General features: G+C 45.9%; 1 protein-coding gene across 1 annotated transcript in view; it reads left to right on the top strand.

The window, feature by feature from the left end:
* The window catches only part of Arhgef7 (Rho guanine nucleotide exchange factor (GEF) 7), an 87347-nt gene that overhangs the window by 3002 nt on the left and 63733 nt on the right, over positions 1–20612 (top strand). The window contains exon 3 of the mRNA XM_013022723.1: positions 18954–19038. The gene's annotated coding sequence lies outside the window, so the exon portion shown is untranslated. The remainder of the gene's footprint in view (positions 1–18953; positions 19039–20612) is intronic.

Here is a 20612-nt window from a genome sequence, read left to right as displayed (position 1 = left end):
CTGAACTCTAGGCCTGGGCGCTGTCCCTTAGCTCTTCAGCTCAAGGCTAGCACTCTACCACTTGAGCCACAGTACCACTTCCGGCTTTTTTCTTTTTGCTTATGTGGTGCTGAGGAATCGAACCCAGGGACTCATGCTTGCAAGGCAAGTGCTCTACCACTGAGCCACCTTCCCAGCCCAATTAATTAATTATTTTATTTAATTTTTTGGGTCCGGTTGTGGGGCCTGAACTCTGGGCCTGGGCGCTGTCCCTCAGCTCTTCAGCTCAAGGCTAGCGCTCTACCACTTGAGCCACAGTGCACTTCCGGCTTTTTTCTTTTTGCTTATGTGGTGCTGAGGAATCGAATCCAGGGCCTCATGCATGCAAGGCAAGCGCTCTACCACTGAGCCACCTTCCCAGCCCTGTTAAATTTATTAGTTGTAATTTTTTTCATGAGTAGACAACAGTGTGTGTGTATGTGTATGTGTATGCACACGTTTGATCGTGTCATCTGCAAAGCCAGGTAATTTTACTTTTTCCTTTCCAATTTAGATGACTTTGACTTATTTTTCTTATTTAATTGCTTTGATTAGTACTTGTAATACTATGTTCAATAAATACACTGAGAATGATGCCATTGTTTGTTCCTGGTATTCCAGTAAAACTTTTAGTTTTTTTGACCCCTAACTGTGCTGTAGCTTTGGGCTTAGCTATATGGTTCTTACATTGAGGTAGCAACGCTCTTTCTTGAAAAACTTTTTGTTTTTGTCATTTGGACAGGAAACCTGGGTACCGGGTTACCAGTTTCCTTCTATTTGTAGCTCACAGAACAACCAAAATCTTAGTAATGGTAATGATGATAATAATGATGAGGATGTGTTAGGAATCTTATTTAAGGAAAAGTGAGTTAAGAGAGGCAAGCCAGACCTGTCATAGGACATTGCTTGTGTTTTGTCAGGTAAAATAGCCATAGAGATGCAGAATAATTCCTCTCCTTTTCCTTCCCCTCTCTGTACCAGTTTTAAAGCTTAGACTCAAGTCCTGAGCACTTTGTGTTTTGTTTTGTGTTTTTTTTTTTGGCCAAGGGTACTACCAGTTGGGCCACAGCTCCACTTTAGGCTTTTTGGTGGTTAATTGGAGATAAGAGTCTTAGGGGGGGGGGGGAAAAGAGTCTTAGGGGAGTTTTCTGCCTGGGCTGTCAGTGACTCTCAGATCTCAGCTTCCTGAGTAGCTAGGATTACAGGTGTGAGCCACCAATGCCTGGATAGAATAATTTGTTTTTCAGTGTTTTTGCTGCATTACTCAAGTGTTGGCAATTTATATATGATGTTTGTATACAAGCAAATGTTGATGTGTATGCATGTTAGTTTATATATTCAAATACAGTACATAAGCTGCCAAGATTTTCTCACCCAGTACATTATCTAAATAAGTATCTGGAAGGAATTGAAGCAGAGATACCTTCTTAGGGAAAAAACTATTTGTTAACACCAGTACACCTGTGATTGTATTTTAAGATCTAAGTTTAGGACATATGAATGAGTGATTGTATTTTAAGATCTAAGTTTAGGACATATGAATGAGTCCATTTTTCAAATGGCCCACTATTAAGCTAGCCCATATTAATAACTTGTAGCTTGAAGGATGTTATCAACAAAATGATTGTTATAAGCTTATAAGAAAAGTATCTACTGTTTTACATTTTTTATATTTGCACATACTGAGTAATAATTATAATGTACCTAGCTTTTTAGTTACAAATTTGAAACATGGACTTTAGCATTCGTATGGTAAAGGTGGATATTTAAGTTTGGATTTTTCAGTCTGAAGTCCAGATTGTAATTATGAAGTGGGAGCCATGCTTAACTTGTAAGTTTTCCTAGCATAGACCTCTCTGCCCAGAGAGGGCCCGTCTTGTGGGATAGAGGAGGAACTTGGATGACTGTATGAGGGAATCTTGACAGGTAGTTCATTGCCAAGGCTTTGTGGCTGAAGAGCTGATGATGGACTTGTGCAGTGTGGCCACATAGCTCTGGAGAGGAAAGTAATGCGTTTTGGATGGCACTGTTGTTGTGCCTGCCAATAAGAAATTAAGGGAACCTGTCAGCTGAAGCATTCTAATTCTAGTGCAGCTACATGTGCCCTGGTGGGAAAGGTAGCCATAATTCCATTGATCTTCCCATCTGTTTGGCATACAAGCTAACGATGAAATTATTTGCTAGCTCTGTGTGTGCACATGTGCGTGCATGTACACATATATGTACTGGCTCTAGGGCTTGAACTCAGAACCTCATGTGCTCTCTTGACTGTGCCAGCTCACAGCTGGCACTCTACCAACTGTACCACACCTCTAGTGAGTCTTTTTGTTGGTTACTTGGAGATAGAATCTTGTCTATTTTTTCTGCCCGGGCTGGCTTGGTGGAACTATGTTCCTCATAAGTAGCTAGGATTACAGGTGTGAGCCATTGGTGTCTCACTTTGCTAGCTTCATATATTTATTTAACTTCTCTGGAGAAATAAAAGCCATCCAAAGGCTCAGGTTTAGAATGGAAATCCCTATTTCCACCTACGCTCTTAGACATTTTTGTTAGTTTTTAGATCTCTAGAATGAGTAGAGAATGAATTGTAGACCTGTAATTTACACAAAGCTTGCTTCATAATCTAGGTTTTTTTTTTTGTTTTACTTTTTTTATTTTTAATTTATGGGACTGAGATTGAACTCATGGCCTTGTGAATGCTAGGTAAGCTCTCTGCTACTTCCAGGTTTTTACAAAAAAGTGCATTTCTCTGCATTAATGTGTGATATGATGATAATCATTTAACCATTGTAGAATGATTAAATAAAGCCAATCAATATATGTAGTACCTTATGTTCTCATTTGTGATGAGAATGCTTGAAATGTCTTTAGTCACCATACTGTGTACAAGTTACCACGTGGGGCAGGCAAGTTGTTCTGGGCAGCTCTGGCAGAAAGCAGGGCTTGAGAGAGTGGCTTTTCATTTTCCAGGCTTACAATTGAGAGAGTTAAAAGAAGTTTAGGTGGTTGGTGGTTTTTTTTTTAATCCAAATATTTTTAAATTTAATTTTTTTGTCAAGGTAATGTATAGCAGGGTTACAGTTACATACATTTCTGGTTGGTGTTGTTTTGATCTGGGATGGCTCAGTGAATTGTAGTGAGATTTTGGAAAGGAAAGACCCCATTTCTGGAATTCTTTATATATAGGCTCCTCCATGGCCTGTGTAACCACACAGGCTTCACTCTCTGGCTTCTCTCTGAATTTTGTTACTGATGGGGATGGGCTCAAGGTATTTTCACGTTCTGCAGGGGATCTTTCAGCTCATCACATTCCTGGCAGAGGCACACACTGTTCCTCAGAGGCCCTGTCCCGTGATGGAGGAGTACAGGTTCCCCATCTCACACAGCTGTTGTTGCAGAGTGAGGACTGAGCTGCTCAGAGCCCCAGTGCTGCCGCTCTGCTGCCGCCTTTGGTTTTTGCAGTCTCCAGGGCTTTTTCTGTTCCCGTGCACTCAGTGTGACATGTGACCTGCTTCATGCCCCAATAGTCATGGGCTTCTCTTCTCCACTCTTGGCCACCCTGCGGGGGTGGCTCTCATAGGCTCCAGTTTGTGTCTTGCCAGCCTCCATCTGTCCCTGATGTGGTGCCGCTCTGCCTAATCAGGATGATGGGAGAGTTGCCATCAGGAGGCGGTGTGTCCAGGAACTGCCCGTGGTCCGAGGGGCCCTAGTGTATGACCTCCTTCTTGCCATTTCTTGTGTGCTAGGGCTTTCAGTACCAGTCCTATAAGACTCTGTGAGATGTCTCTATAACTAGTGCTTGTTGATTGGCTTGCTGGCTTTTAATGTGTGATCTCTATTCTGTGCTAGATTTCAATAATTGAAGTAGCTCTACAGATGTTATTTATACCTGCAACAGCTACTGTGAAGTATGTGTTGTTTTCTAGAGATTGAGGCACTGTGACCAGCAAGGGAGTGTGGTCCCTTTGCTGTGAGCATGGGGCCAGGCTACAGTTCTACTGTCCTTTCTGTGTCTGTGCCAGGAGTGGACTCTCTTTCCATTTGCAGAGCCTCTTCTAAGCCAGCTCAGACCCCATCACTGCTGTCGCTTCTCCATTCTTTCTGGGTGCTCTCTCTCTTTGCTTATGTCTCTTTTGTGCTTTATACAGTGTCATCTGTAAGGGAAACCTTCCACTGGAAGGCGGGTTGGTATCTCACTTAAAAGGTAGTAAGTACAACATGTTGTACTCTCCTCTACTTCATAAACCCCATTATGCTTCTTAGCACTAGTGTGTTATTAATGTTTAAGACTTTGTATTCAAAAACTGGCTCAAATAAACAAGCAGATTTTTAAAATCTCCATGTCCAGTAGCGTATGAGCTGTCACGTCATATCAAGTGACTGTTGCTGGTCCTGTCCCCTAAGGTCACTTTGAGGGAGGGACAGCCGGCAGGTGGCATGCTGCCGCATGTTGACTTGGCTGGCTCCTGCTTTTGGTGCTGGCTCACCTGTGGCAGAGCTCAGTGGAAGATGCCCAAGGCTCTGGAAACAAAACCACTGCGGAGTGTGAGAGCTGGTGAGGCCCTTGAGTTTGGTTTACAGACTGCACTTGCCCTATTTCTCTTGCTCTGGGGTAAGAGAAACTGCGGTGGTCTCATTCTGTGTCTCCTTGTGCCTGCGTGGCTCTGTACTGGTTTGGCTCTGCATCAGGAAAGTGGTTACAGCCGTTCTAGATCTTTGTCTAAGGACAGGCAGTCCTAGGAAGCATGGCAAGTGCAGAGTGAAGGAACCCATGCATGATTTTTGTTCCCTTCCTAGAGGGTGTCTAGTTGAGACCAGGTGGGGTGGTCAGTGGGGTTGGGTGTTCTGGTTGGCTGGTAGAGAGGCAGTTTGTACCTGCCAGTTAAGCCTCAGGAGTGTCTGCAATGCAGCCTCTCTCCCTGGCTGTGCAGGTGAGAGCACAGGGTCGATGCCTTGCTCTCTCACTTTGGCATTCTGCTGCCAGGCCAGGTATGACCTCCTGAGTCTGGGAAGGTCATGGGTAGGAACTCTCATACTCTTACAGTGTGGCCAGTCACAGTTTGCTGTGAACCAGGGTGTTCAGTATTAGCCAAATGATGTGTGTGTGTTGGGGGAGTTATACTGAAAGAGTCTATATTTTTATTTCCCCCTAAGTGCTATGGAGAATGAAACAACGATAGTCATTATGAGTGGGGAAATCGGCGTGAGGTATGAGTTGTGGACAGGCTGGGCTGAAATGGACAAGCGTTGGTGTCTGGAAAACTATGCAGTCACCCACCTACTGAGCTCCCCTCTTCTATTTCCTGTGTGTGTGTGTGTGTTTGTGTGTTTGTGTATGTGTGTGTGCTAGCTATCTTACTGGCTAGGCAAATGCTCTGTCACTGAACTACATGCTCAGCCCCTCCCACCTTTTCTGATCTTGTGAAACACGTTTCTTTGATTATCTTTTTTTTTTTTTTTTTTGGTTGGTCATGGGGCCTGAACTCTGGGCCTGGGTGCTGTCCTCAGCTCTTTAGCTCAAGGCTGGCATTCTACCACTTGGAGCTACCATTTCTGGTTTTCTGGTGGTTTTATTGGACTTTGCTGCCAGGGCTGGCTTTGAACCACGATCCTCAGATCTTAGCCCCCTGAGTAGCTAGGATTACAGGCGTGAGCCACCAGCACCCAGCTCTTTGATTATCTTGTAGTCTTCATCTTTCTATTTTTGTTTGAAAACAAATCAAGAAAATCCAGGTCACAGGTGGAGGGGGAGCCCCTCCCTTTGCCTGGCAGGTGCGGAGTGTCCTGGGGACTTGCCAGGGAATAGCTTCCCATGTGTTAGTGAAACAAACTCCAAACCCTTCCCAGACCGTATTTAAACATGAAGTCTGGTACCTAGTGTGGTTAGTTTTTTCATGTTTTAAAAATTGTCTTAGATCAGTTATCTGGGGTGGGGTGGGGTCTCATCATTATATCTTCACAATTAAACATAGTATTCCAGTCCATTTTATCCCATTTCACACTTCCTGCACTCTTCCCTCTAAGAAACAGCATTGCTGGCATCCCCTTCTCATGGTTGAAAACAGTACTTTGACAGTGTTAGTCCTCTACCCTCCCTCCCCTGGCACTCCCCCACTCCTGCTAGTCTCCACCAGCCCTCAGAGTCTCTGCCTGCTCCCCACTCACAGTTGTCTTTTGTTGAGTTTCTTTATGCTGTGGTTATAGATACTTGTGATGTGTAATAGTTACCCACTCTCTTTCTCTTTCCATTCTTCCCTCTTCTTCTTCTGAGTAGTCTGTTAGTTTGATTCATGTTCTCTTTAGCCATCATTTTTATACTTAACTATATGTCCTTGAGTATATATGAATGCTATTTAGGTCTAATTTCCACATATAGCTGATTTTTTTTTTAGCTTGGCTTTTCTTATTCAGTAGGATGTCTTCTAGTTGTCTAGTTCTCTAACATGTAGCTGGGGTTTTTTTTTTTTTTTGAGCTTGTCTTGCTTGCTCAGTAAGGTGTCTTCTGGTTGTGTAGTTCTCTAGTTAGTCTAGTGTGGTAGTTCATGCCTGTAATTCAAGCTGTGTGGGAGACATATCTAAGTCTGGCCTCCCTAAAAAAAATAAAAGCGAAAAGGATTAAAGACATGGTTCAAGAGGCCTTGGGTTCAAACCTCAGTACTACACTCTCCTCCTACCCCCCCAAAGCCCCAAACAAATGAAACTTTATCCAGAATATGTATTCCTGCCTAAATTTACACTAGTTTGTAATTTTTTTTTCCTCAAAATTCGGAGACGGTAACTTCAGAAGCTACCCTGTGTCCAGTGGTGGGTCCTACTTCTCCTGGCTAGGCAAATGCGGAAATGGGATATTTGCTTTTATTCTGCCAAGAAGACTGATATGTCAGTCCACGGATGATACTCACCAGGGTTTGAGTGGGGAGCCTCACAGAGACACCTGCCCCAGCATTTGGAGGTGCTGATGAGTCTAGTATTTGGAGTTGGTCAGTGAACTGGGGTCTTCAAACTGGGTTCTGCTGAGTAGTGTGAGTACCCAGCTGGGAGGAAGGCACCTTGTTTCTCGGGCCTGCAAAAGAGCAGGAAGCCTTGGCAGAGTAGGGCCAGGGAAATGCACTTTTCTCCAGCCTGTGTGCTGAGGCAAGAAGATAGCATGAGGCTAGAACAGCGTAGCACAGGACCCACTGTTATGGCATTCTGGGAAAGGCCCGTGACTGGGGAGGGGATACCTTAATTTCCTGTGTTGGGAGAGGGTGTCCAGTTGGTGTAGAGCCTCACAGCCCCTTCTCCCCTGTGTGTTTATGTTGAAACTTTAACAGACCATTCGAGCAAATACCTGTGTGCCTTTTATAGCTCACTGGTACTCATGTTCTGCCCATGTTTTGTCTCTAACTCATTTCAATTTTATTTTGTTTTATTTTTTTTGTTGGTTGTGGGACTTGAATTCTGGGCCTGGGCTCTGGCCCTCAGCTCTTCAGCTGAAGGCGAGTGCTCTGCCACTTCAGTCACAGTGCCACTTCTAGTTTTCTGGTGGTTCATTGGAGGAAAGAGTCTCATGGACTTTCCTGACCAGGCTGGCTTTGAACCATGATCCTCAGATCTCAGCTTCTTGGGTAGCTAGGATTACAGGCATGAGCCATCAGCGCCAGCTCAATTTTATTTTTTGTCATGACTTTCCATTTACAAATGATTTTGTCTTTATCGTTCATGACTCTGTGTGTGTGTGTGTGTGTGTGTGTTTCAGACAGGATCTCTCTATGCAGCAGACAGGATATCTTTATGAGATACTTCTCAGTCTCTCAAGTGCTTGGATTATAGGTGTACACCTTTATACCTGGCTCTGTATTTTGAAATAAGTGAGCCTTTTTATTTATTTGTGGTGTTGGAGTTTGAATTCAGGGCTTGCTTACTCCAGCTGATTATCTATTGCTTGAGCCATGCTTGCTGCCCTACTTTTTGCTGGTTATTTTGGAGATGGAGATTCGTGGACTTTTCTGCCCCCATGGGCTCTGAATTAGGATCCTCTGGATCTAGCCTTCTGAGTAGCTAGGATTATAGCTGTTAGCCACTGGTATCTGGTTGTGATTTCTAAAAAAAATTTGATGCTTGTACAGGGGCTTGAACTCAGGGCCTTGTGCTCTCTCTCTCACTTGGCTTTTTTGCTCAAAGTTGTCATTCTGCCACTTGAGCCATAAGTTTTGCTTATGGCTAATAGAAGATAAAATCTCTTGGATTTATCTCCCCTGACTGACTTTGAACCACCCTCTTCAGATATCAGCCTTCTGCATACCTAGGATTACAAGTGAGAGCCTGGCTATAGTACCTGGCTATAGTGAATTTTTAGTAAGTGAATATTTAGGTGCAGATAACCTGTGCTACAAAGTAGAAAGAAATTTAGTTAAGATTTAGATGTGTAGGTCAAGTGTAGTGGGTCATGCATGTAACCCCATCTATGCGTGAGATGGAGTTTGGAAAGATCTTTCTGTTTGAGGTCAGTCTGGGCAACAAGGAAGAACATAGGCTCAGCCAGTGAGCCGAAGCTATGGCCTGTACCTGTGCTGCTGGTTGCGTGCTGTGGTCCCGGCTCTGTGTGTTGCCATAGGCAGGAAGATTCTACTCTAAAACTGGTTCTGGACAGAACTCAAAATACAACCTAAAGCAAAAAGAACTGGAGGCAAAGTGCCTGCCAAGCAAGTTACAAGGCCCTGAGTTCAAATCCTGCCACTGCCAAAAAGATTTGGACTGTGAAATTACCGAAGTACTAGCTTTCTGTGTATCCTGTTTATTTGGGCTCTGATGCATAACTCTGAGCCAGTTAGTGAAATGCAGGGTATGTTTGTTGCCAGGAAAACAAGGGAATGGAACAGGTGAGTTCCGTGTAGCTCCAGGTATAAGTCAGCTCAACTCTTGTATTTGTTCACTATTCTCTCTTAACCTAAAGTGAGTTGATTGACAATTCAGATTGTAGGACTCTATGAACTATGCTTATATGGGCTGTAGTGTACGATGTGCTTGTTTTGGATTTTGTTGTGATGGAGGTACTAAAAGGAAGGACCAGAGCAGGGAAGCTTTGGGGTGGGAATCTGCATGGTTAGAGCTTTGAGCTGTCTGAACTTCAACATTGTGTTCCATTATGGAGAGAAGAGCTGGGAACTTTCCTTCCCTTATCAGCACGGGGCTCTTGCTTGGGAACTAGCCTATGGAAGACGAGGCTCTGGAACAGGAGGGGCCACTTACTTCAGGACGTGAGCATTCCAGGAAGAGGTAGTGGAAGCCATGAGATCTGCTTACTTTAGCATTGCTTGGATGGCTGATGTTCTAACAGTGGTTTGGGTTTGTTTCATGGTGAATGGGACATTCCAGTTTGTATACAGCTTAGGGAGAAGCACTTTAATCTGCTCCCTTGCCCTGGGGAGAGTAGGTAGATTGGTAAATACTTGAAAGGGGCACTGGGCAGGGATGTGGGTACTGCGAGAGGTATACCTGGCATGGCTCAGGCTTAAGAGAGCAAAGAAACACTAGTGGCTGGGAAAATAAAATGCAGGGAGCATCTGATGGGGGTAGCTTTTGGCCAAGATTTGATGAAGGTCAAAAGACTTGTTCCTGCTGTTGGATTGACAGCTGGGCAGCTCAACTGGATCTGTTGACATGAACCAAGATGTTTTAGTCTGATCAAGTGTTGGGAGAAGGAATGAGAGGACTCTGAACTCCTGTGGCATTTTAGGTCCTGGCCTAGGGCTTGGAGCACAGGGACCTGGTGTTAGGGGGAAGAGCATGGGTAGGGTGGGGTGAGGGGGTGGGGGAGGGCTGTCTGTGAGACAGCTTAGTAGTGGTGGATTTTGAGGCAAAGTGAGTAGTTGAAGTCAAGTTATGGTGTGCAGAGAGCCACAGGGACTGCTTCCCAGGGCCACAAAGGACTGTTTCCCAGGGGCACAGGGGACTGCTTCCCAGGGGCACAGGGGACTGCTTCCCAAGGACACAGAGGACTGCTTCCCAGGCAAAGGGACTGCTTCCCAGGGGCACAGGAGACTGCTTCCCAAGGACACAGGGGACTGCTTTCCAGGGGCACAGGGGACTGCTTCCAAAGGACACAGAGGACTGCTCCCCAGGGTCACAGGGGACTGACTGCTTCCTACTGTCAGGAGCCAAGAGCTGTGGTACATGTAGAGGAAGAGGTCTAGAAGGCTCTTTGTTTCCTGGGAGGAGGCACTTGTTAAAAGCTGAGCAAACTGTTCTTCGTTTACCTTTCTTTCCCATGTCTTTAATCCGGGAAGGAAAGGGAAGAGGAAGAGTCCATTCCTTCCATGTGGTGACTTGAGCAGCATTGGGAGCAGGAACTCAGAGCTCAGAGCTCTAGTGCTAACTTGGGATTGCTTTGGGCATGGAAGGTAATGGTCAGTTTAGCTAGCACATGCCCAAGCATTTCTGAAGGCAAATTGTTGTTGTTGTTGATTTTCTTCTAAGAGAAATGGGACTCAGCACCAGAACTTAAACAATATGGAGTGGAATGAAATAACAGTATCTGGTTACAAGAGCACTGGAGCAGTTGCCAGTGCTCAGCTGTCCTCATATAGTCCTTGTGTTATGCTAGCAGGCTTGTGCAGTGAGTGATTCTTGCTGGAGAGATGTGTGCCATGTGTGTGGATGGGCATTAGAATCCAGGCTGAGGAGCCACAGCCATGGGGCATCTTATAGCACCGTGCACAAGCATTGGTGTCTGAGTTTCTGAAACACAGAAATACTCTCACTGAAAACATGAGTCATGTCTTTTTTCCCCTTACTCTTTGTTGCTTGCTTTTTGTGCATGGTTTTTTCTATGGCTTTACCTATAGACCCATTGAAAGGGCCGCCTGCTGTCTGTCCTCTCTCACAAGCTTTCCTTGGACTCCCCTGGTCCTCCATTCTGCTGGGAGTTGTTTTGCACAGCACTAAGTCATTTATGAAGTACTTATGTGTCCTCATCCCTTGTAATTGGTTGTCAAGAGGTCCTTGTCCAAGAGGATTTACCTGTGAAGCCCTCTTGTTTCTCAATATGGCTTCCTTAGTTTAGATCTGCTGGAAATGGAAAGAACTTAGTGCTCTTGCCCTCTCCCCCCTCCCCCCGCCCCCAGCCAGTATCCTGTCTATACTAATCGTATGACTTTGCAGTTTTAGGTAATACACTAGAAACAACCTGTTCTTTCTCCCCCCTCACCTCCACACATCTGGTACAGTACTGGAGATTAAACCCATGACCTTGTGTGGCTAGGTCAGTGCTCTACCATTGAGAAACGTTTCCAGTCTCCTTTTTCCTCTATGTTTTGAAACATGGTCTCATTATGTGGCCCTGTGTGGCCTTGAACTCATGATACTAATTGGTGTGCATCCCATCTGTCTGGAAACTTGTATTTCTTTTTTTTGGGGGGGGGTCAGTACTGGATCTTGAACTCAGGGCCTCTCTCATTTGCTTGCCTTTTTCACTCAAGGCCAATGGTTTGTCTACCACTTCAGCCACTCTTCTACCTTTTTTTTTTCTTTTTTGCTAATTGGAGATATGAATCTTAAGGACTTTTCTGGCTTGCCTTGAACCTCAGTCTTTGGATCTCAGGGAAACTTGGGTTTCTTGACTTAGCTTCCCTCCTGTGATTTGCTTGAGGTTCTGAGGAAGATTACTGCAGGGCAGGGGTGGATCCATGCTCCTGGCTTGGCCCTGGCTAGTGGACAAACTTCAGTTACCCCCTTGGATGTACAGTTGGGGACAAGGTGATTGTTGAAAACATTTCTTTCCTTTCTGGCCCTTTGACTAAGGTGCTTAGGCTCTCCCCCTCCTGTGCTGCGCATGGAATCTAGAGTCTTGTGCTTGCTTGGCAAGCATTTTACCAGTGAGCACACAGCCACTCACCCTTGAGCACAGGTTTTTCTTGGGGATTTTTCTTGGGGATGATTTTGTCTGTACCAACTGGTGTTTGTGGGTTGCTGGCTTCCTTAGCATACAAGTCAGGGCTTTTTAAAGCAGGAGGAAGACCGGAGCATCCACTCCTACTCTTCCGCTGTGTTCTTAGCTTGCGCTCACAGCCAGTTTCCGTCTCCTCTCCAGTATGCCAAGCCTTGGGCTCGTTTGCATGTGGTGTCCAGAGCTTTTGGCTGCACTTAGCTGGAAGACTGGAGATGCATCTTCTCCACCTCTCTGGAAGCCAGATGGCATCTGTTATTTCCTGCCGTCAGGGAGGTGAGTGAGGGGCAGTGGGGCTGCATGTTCCACTGCAGTGCTGTGGCCAGCAGCAGGTAGGAGAACCCACGGGGATGGCTTTATAAAGCTCTTTCGAAGTAGAGCTGAGGGGCAGGGTGCCTCTGCGTGTCTCCTACTCGGCATTCTTGTCTGTGCAGGCAGGTGGTAGAGCTCTTGGGAGATCTTACTTTGGTATTGAATGGCTGTTCCTCCCAAATTCCTTCAAGGCCTTTCTGTGACCAGGGATACCTCAGGTTCATCTCCCGTGAGGATCCCATGTAGGCACCTGGTTTTCATGAGAGTGGGGTCTGGGCCCTCGGCTTCCCATCCCAGAGGAAGGGCTGTGGGTGCAATTGTCTGTCTTTCCTGGTGTTTGATGAGAGGGTCCATCTGTTTCCTGTCTTCCTGTTTTCTGAAACCTTGTGCAGACTGCTCATCGCCTCCCCTTCTTCCTCCTTGGCACTCTGGAGGCTTTAAGCCTTTCATTTTTCTTTCAGTGATACTCAGGGATGAATGGGAAGTAAATGAGTGCTTGCAAGCTATCATCTTGAAATGCTTCTCCAAGGATGGGTGTTGTAACTGCTTGTTCTGAGTTTTAGCGTTACTGTACTGTTCTCATTGCTTCTATAGCTCTGTTTTCACTTCAGTTACTGATAGCCCAAGTAAGATTTCCACCTCTGTCTAGGTCCTGCTATCCCGTGTTCAGGTTCCAGAGCAGATGGGCAGTGCTTTGCAGGGGGTGTGCATTCTTCCAGTGAAGGCACAGTCCTGGGACAGGTGTCCTCATGACCTCTGTGGGGTACACTGTCCCCCTGCGGTGACAGCATGGTGTCATAGGCAAAGCCAGACTGATCTGGATCAGTCTTGGTCTGCTCTTGTCAACTTGGTTACCTTCTTTTAGAGGCTTGTGTTCCCTGTCTGTGAGATGAAATGGACATGCAGTCTGAATTGCAGTGAGAGGGCAAGGCTGTGCCCTGCCCGTGGTGGCAGAGTGGCCCTCAGCAGGGCTTTATCTCCCTCGCTTCCTGCTTGGGCATTGTCACTTCCCTCCCTCTCTCTGGGCTGGGGAAGGGCAGGTTGCCAGCACTGGTCAGACAAGATATTGTGTTGCTTTTCCCATTTCTGCGCTCCTGAGGGCTCTACCTTCTGCCAAAAAAGTCCTTCCAGGAAATAACCAAAATATTTGGTTATTCATCGCATTTGGGTGTTGGTACAGTGGAGTCCACAAATCTGAATGAGATATGATATTTATTTTAAACTGAAATAAGTTGTTTGGGGTATTTAGGATGAAAATTGTAGAATTGATTGGATCCATTATCAAACTTCTAATTTTATCCTTTGCGAGTTGGAGTAGGTAGAATTAAGAATAAAATCTACAGAAGCCAATAAGATGAAAATTCAGCATTGGATTTTGGCTTTTTACATACTCCCAAAATATAGACCATTTGCATGAAACTTAAATAGCACCTCATTTAAGATTCAGTTTTAGTCATTCTTGTTCTAAAATCACAAATTCTACTTGACAATGTGATAGGACAAGATTGTATTTTTAAACTTTGCAAGCCACACTCCGGTATTCTGTCAGAAGTAACTTTGGTTTTGGAGTGGGGGGGGCGGTAAAAATAGCTTTCTCATAAACTTGGGGAGCTGAGCTAATGTTAAAGCAGGTTGAAGAATCTTGTGAGGTGTTCCACTGTGTTGAGGTTGTGGGGAGGAAGGGAGAACTTTCCCTCTCGCCCTCCTCATGTGTGCTTGCTGGGTGTATGCCCCCAGCACATCACTCATTTTGAGGTGGGCCATGTCCCTTGTGCTAGTGGTGGTGCCTGAGTCATGTGGCCAGGTTGCTGTAACTTGGTTGAGAGCATTGGGCAGCAGGGTGTATATGTGCGCGTGTGTGCGCGCATGCATGCGCATGGGTGCATGTGTACACTTGTGATAAGATTCAGATCATGCCATGTGCTAGATCCTGTGTATGTGAATAAGTTTAGTGCTAGTGTGAGCTCTGGGGTAGGTGTTGCAGCAGGCTTGCCACCCAACATGAACATGCTTGTCAGCTCCTTGCACAAATGTCCTTGTCCTGGCTACTGGCTTCAGCTTCGCCTTTTTCCTGTTGGTCCTCTCCTGCTTTGACACTTGTCCCTTCTGTAGGTAGAGCTGTGAGTATGGGCTGTATGGTGATTCTAAATGAATAGAATGTGGTGTATGTGACTTCTGATCCTGGTTATGCTGTTCCTGAAATTTTAAACACTAGCTTTCCTCTTGGCTTGCACTCAGTGTTACCCAAACACTAATGACACAAGGGATGAAGGCTTCCTGCCAACAGGGGAGTGATGGTCCTGTGATACCTGCAAGGTGCTGGATGCCCACAGCTCCACCTATACTTGGTTGGCCTCTTGAGAGACCCGGAGCCACAGTCACGGAGCCAAGCTGCTCCTGAGTACCAGTGCATAGAGACAACAAGACACGGATTGTTTGTTGTTGAAGCTACGGAGGTTTAGAAATGGGTGACTAACTTGGGTGTCCAGAGGCTCTCAGCATGTGGCAGGTCCGTCACCTGCTTCCTCTTCCCCTTTCTGCTGCTCAGAATGCCCAACAACCAAGAGCAAGTGAAGGAATGAACTCCTTCAAGTCCAGTGTGCACATGTCTCTTCTTGGAGTTTTCTGTGAAACAGTAACTATCAGTACTTTTGTAATTACTGCACTTTTGACTGGAGAAGGAAGGCTAAATCTCATTTGCTGGGGTGTGACAAGTACTTGCTGAAAAGTCTGTTATTTTGAATGACAGATTCTGTATCTGTCTTAGCCAGCTAAGAGGTGTTAACTTCTACTGTCTCATGTTAATATGGTCTTGCCTGGCACCAGTGGCTCATGCCTGTAATCCTAGCTACTCAGGAAGCTGAGATCTGATGATGATCATGGTTTGAAGCCAGCCTGGGCAGAAAAGTCCCCATGAGACTCTTATCTCCAATTAACTACCAGAAACCTGAAGTGGAGCTGTGGCTCAAAGTGGTAGGTGGTTGGCCTTGAGCAGAAGAGCTCAAGGACAGCCCATACCCTGAGTTCAAGCCCCACAACTGACAAGACAAAACATACACACACAGAGATCTTATTCTGAATGATTGAATGTGTTTTGTTGTGTTTTGTTTTTGAGATGAATTCTCTAGTCTTCAGCAGTCATAAAGATGATTACTTTGCTGGAAGGCACCACATTTCTGTGCCCTATGACATTAGAAGCTTTTTTTTTTTTTTTTTAATACCAGTTCTATGTAGCTGCATGTAGACAGTGCTGCTCCAAGCCTCTTTGTTCTAGAATCTGGGCTATTGGGGCAACTCCATTTTGGTCTTTGACTTTCTTGTTTAAAGGAATAGGACAGGGAGTCTGGTTGAAACGCTTCCTGAGAACTGTGTGGATCAGGTCCTTGGAGCTCACATGTCATTGGCCACAGTGAGTCAGGTGGCTGCAGACTATTGCTCAGGGAATGTCACATCTAGTGAAGGTGTGCAGTGGGAAGTGGGAAGATAGCATGCGGAGTGTGAGAGGTCCAGGTGGGATCTGCATGGTGAAAGCATCTCTATTTATAACTGTTTCTTTTAAGACACAGCCATTCCCTGTCTGGAGAGAGGGTTTTGCATCTGGGAACTTAGCTCCTTATGCTTACTTGAACACCTGAGGACTGTCAGGAGCATACCGGACCAGTCCCGTCCCATCTTCCTGCTATGTCAGATGTTCCTTCAGGACCTAAGCTTGATGTTTTTACAAATAACCAAATGAAATAAAATACTTCAGAGAAATGGCAAGGTGAAAGCTAGAGGTCAAGTCTGGATGAGGTAACGAAGTCTCTGAGGCTTGATTATAGGGTCTAGGAAGCCTGTGTGGTGGGTGCTGCAAGACCAGAAGGCTGGGTGGCAGGGAGAAGGAACACAGCCATTCGTTTGGTCAAGGAGGAGGTGTCTTCAAGGATTTTCATCTCTAGAGTCACCAAGGAGATCCGTATGCACGGCTCATAGAGACAGGGACTGCTCCTGAGGCCACCTAAGAAAGGCTGTGGGTCGGTAGAACCTGCCTCCTTCCCCTTTTGCTCTCTGTTCTTCCACGAGTGGAATCTGTGGCTCTTTGGGACATACCATTAGGGCAGCTGAGTGGAGGCCTGAGGACTAAGTCCAGTGCATTTTATCTGTCTTGTATACTGAATGACCCCAGGGAACAATTGGCAGGTTTTAACCTGGTGGTAATTCTCTGGTTCACACTAATGGATTTCTTAAGAAAAGAGGCATTTCTGTGAAAGTTCTAAGGAGACTGACCTTAATCCCTTAGTGGGAACTTTTTCTGTGCTGAGATTTTTCCTGCTTTTTGCTTTTTGTTGCCTACATTTCTGTTTTCAGGAATTAGTCTGTAATGTTCCTTGGAGAAGCACTGTAGTCAGGATGTCATTGGCTTAGGATGTGCCCTCAGGCATTTCTCTTTTCTCCTCTCATTGTGCACCTTCCTGTGAGGAAGGGGCTGTGTGTGTCCACCAAGTTCTGACATCATGCCTGCAGTGATTGGTGGGCAGCTTGTGCCAGTCCAGCCCTTCCTGGTATCCCAGTGACACAGCTATCTAGCGCTGGAATAACAGGAAGTCTCCATTCTCACATCCTGTCGTCTGGGCTTTGTGACTGCAGCCTCACCACCATGAAGGTTAGTGGATATTTATACATGTGTTTCTTATAGAAGTTTCCAGGAGTTTCTACAAGGAGATTATCAGAGCTGAAGAATATAAGACAGTCAGTTTACATTTAAGGGAAATTTCTTGATTTTACACATGAGGCTGAGGCCTATTAAGATTCATATGTGTAGTTCTTTAAAAAGATTCATTTGGGTTGGCCCAGATGGAGCTGACTTTTTTCATAAATCACAGGCATCACACACATTAAACTGAATCATAAGGTAGTTTTCAGTACTGAGTTCTAAGGAATGTTTTGTAGTTGGACTGTTGCTTCATGAGATCCGGCCAGGTGTGAAATGCCCAGATACAGTCACATCTTTGTTTTTTACATTTGATAGTTCTATTTGATTCTTTTTCCTGAGCTTTACTCAGCATGCCATGTTTTTGGCCCTTTCTGGGCTGTCTGGTGAATGGGACCTCTTTCCTGAGATAGTTTTCCTGCTCGCTGTGTAGTCTTGTTAACATAGATGTGCCTCATGATTCTGTACTCATTTCAAAAATTGTACACAGAAGAACAGTGATGAGGTGGGTTTTGAGAAGGCTACAATGAGTAGTGGGCTTGGAACTGTTATTTCCCAGGTCTCCGTGACCATCTTTCCCCGTGGCAGATGGCCTGTGGGTGGCATGGAAGCCGTTGGGCAGGTGTTGGCCAGGCACCAGGGCTGTGTGTGGCCCCTGTAGGGTTTACCCTCCATGGCATGCAGGCCTGGACAGCGGCTGTGGACTTACTCTGTGACAGATGCTCTGGGGTGAGCTTGTTAAAGAGTCAGTGAGGCTCTCCAGGCAGAAGGTTCCTGCAGGAAGAGAGATGAGTAAGACTCAGCTAGGAAGAGGGGGCAGGGGGAGGCAGGAAGAGGAGGAGAAGGGGCCTGGAGAAGGAACCAGGAAGGAGGCACCAGCCTAGAAGGAGGGTGAGGTGCCAAGCTGGCTGGGCACTGAGGGTCAGGTGTGTTCCTTTGTGCCTCATGGAGAGAGAAAGTATGATAATGCCATGTACATTTGAATATCAAGTTATGTTTTTCTGATATTTGCACCTCTGAGATGTTTTTCATAATTTTTCTGAGATAGCATTGTGGATGATTTGTTGATTAAAATTATTTAGCAATTAAAAGTCATATATCGGGGGCTGGAAAGGTGGCTCAGTGGTAGAGTGCTTGCCTTGCATACATGAGGCCTGGGGTTCAATTTCTTAGCACCACATAAACAGAAAAAGCTGGAAGTGGTGCTGTGGCTCAAGTGGTAGAGTGCTAGCCTTGAGCTGAAGAGTTGAGGGACAGTGCCCAGGTCCAGAGTTCAGGCCCCAGAGTTCAGGCTCCACAACCGGCAAAAAAAAAAAAAAAGTGACATACCAACTTTACATAGCATTTGTCTGAGCACACTATTATGTGTATGTGCACTCACGTATGCACACAAACACTCTTAACTCTGATACCCTGCAAACTCCACTTGTTCATGTCTAACAGGTCAGTACCTTATTGCTCTTGTGTCTTGTGGCTGATGCAGCCATAGAACATAAATGCTCAGGTGTGCGGATCCCAGCTGTCTACCCACACGCTCCCACAGCTCCAACTAGTGTTGTGAGGTACCTATCCTGCCCCATGCTGACACTTCAGGGCCCACAGTCCTACTTCTCTAGAGCCCTGCCCTGGGGACCATCTGTCTTTCCCTGGCCTCATCTTATCTCCTAAATAGAATATCTGTACCATGTCTTAACCCTGTAGCCTTTTCATAATTTGAAGAGACAGAGCCACAGGCTTCTGCTGAGCCTTTTTTAGCCCTTGCATCCAGGTGGCCCCTGCCCTGTGGGGGAGGGAGCAGGCTGGGGCTGGTGGGCAGGCAGCTGGTGGTCATTCATAAATGTAGGCTGGTAGAGACTGGGTCATTCATGAGTGTAGGTGTCGCAGACTAGGCTGTCTTGCAGAGAATTGGGCTCCTTGGGATGCTCCTGTACCCCCTCATGTTGCAGGAGAGCTCTGCTTGTCCTTTGTCCTCAGTTCTAATTGTGCTTGTTTAATTTTTTCTTTCAGACATTTGATGCAAATGATTTATATCAGGGGCAGAATTTTAACAAGGTCCTCACTTCCTTAGTGACTCTAAATAAAGTAACAGCAGGTAAGACTTTTTCTTTTTTTTAATGAACTTGAGGGGGTGGGCTCCCATCATGAAGTAAACGTGACTGCTCATCGCTGCTTAAAGTTTTGAGTTACTTAGTACTTGTCAGCAGAAGGATCCAGTTGGCAGGTGGGGAGCTGGGGAGGGCTCCAGCCTGCACGTGGGTCTGTGCCATCATTGCTCAGGTTTGAGGGAGGCCCTGCGACTTGAGGTGAATGAGGGAATAGAAACCAGGACTGATGACTGTTAGACACAAACTACCTTTGTTTTATCCCTTGCATATGCAAAAGTATTTTTCCTGTGTTTTCCCCACTATCCTGTTTTCGTTTTTTTTTTTTTTTAATATCTTTTGGGCCAGAGTTTCTTTATGTAACCTGGCTGGTAAACTCATGAGCCTCCTATCTGCACCTTCTGAGTGCTAGGATTACAGATACGTGCCAGCATATCCAGCGTCTCACAGATTGTTGGTGTCATCCAGGATGCACTGGATCTCATGTATGCAGTGTTTTTATTTCCAGATTTTAAATAATATTAGTGACCCCTTTGCTACAGAATTGTTTGCTTTTCTCTTTGTTGGCTTCCTGCTGATAGTTTTTAAGTCAGTATTATGGAAGTGACTGTATCTTCCTAGATCCCAACTCTTAAGTGATTGCTTTAGCAACAGGACAGTTGCGTGGCTGTCCTCTGCTTTCATGCTTATGGCCAGTTTAGTCTGCATAATGAGATCCTATCTCCTAGAAGCTAGTAAATGAAGTGAAAGGTGCTGGAGGCAGTGGCTGGTTATAGCAGGGATTTCCCTGACAGGCAGGAATAGTGGGACTGCAGGCTTCAGCGGGCAGCTCTGCAAGAAATGCCCTCACTTGTTAAATCTGTACTTGGGGTAGCCCATGGTTTTTGTCTTCCTAAGTAGAAAATGCTCTGTGGAGAGCGCCCCCTGTATGTAGTGCCAAGTCCATCTGAGAGGCAGCTGCTGCTGTGGCCAGGATGATTCCGAGCAGGGTCCCATGCCCAGCTGGCTGTGAGCTGGCAGCAGTGTCTGGTAGGACCGGAAGGAAGAGGCTTGCCAGGCTCTTGTGCTGTGCTGCCCAGCCCTGAGCCAGGTAGACATTGGTAACATGGCTCAGGGCACCAAGAGCAGTGGCAGCACTGTGGATTTCTCTTATGTCTTCAGACTCTTAATTCAGAATTTGGAAAGACACTGTGTAAGCTGATCCGAGCAACTCCAAGAAAAGTGGGCCCTGGACCCATCAGTGTATTTTTGTGAAGGCTCCTATATCAGCATAGCCGTGTGTGTGTGTGTGTGTGTGTGTGTGTGTGTGTGTGTGTGTGTGTGTGTGTGTGTGTGTGTGTACTGTAGCTTAAAGTCAGGGACTCGCATTCTCACTCAGCTTGCTTAACATAGACATCTTGAACATTTTTATGCCCTCACTCTTCTATTTTTAAAAATCAAATCACCTTTAAGAAATGGACTGTGAAGCCAGGCGCTGGTGGCTCACGCCTGTAATCCTAGCTACTCAGGAGGCTGAGATCTGAGGATCGCGGTTCAAAGCCAGCCCGGGCAGGAGAGACCGTGA

The sequence above is a fragment of the Dipodomys ordii genome, unplaced genomic scaffold, assembly GCF_000151885.1.
Source record: "Dipodomys ordii isolate 6190 unplaced genomic scaffold, Dord_2.0 Scaffold64, whole genome shotgun sequence".
NCBI lineage: Eukaryota > Metazoa > Chordata > Mammalia > Rodentia > Heteromyidae > Dipodomys > Dipodomys ordii.
This window is presented reverse-complemented; position numbering and strand designations above follow the sequence as displayed.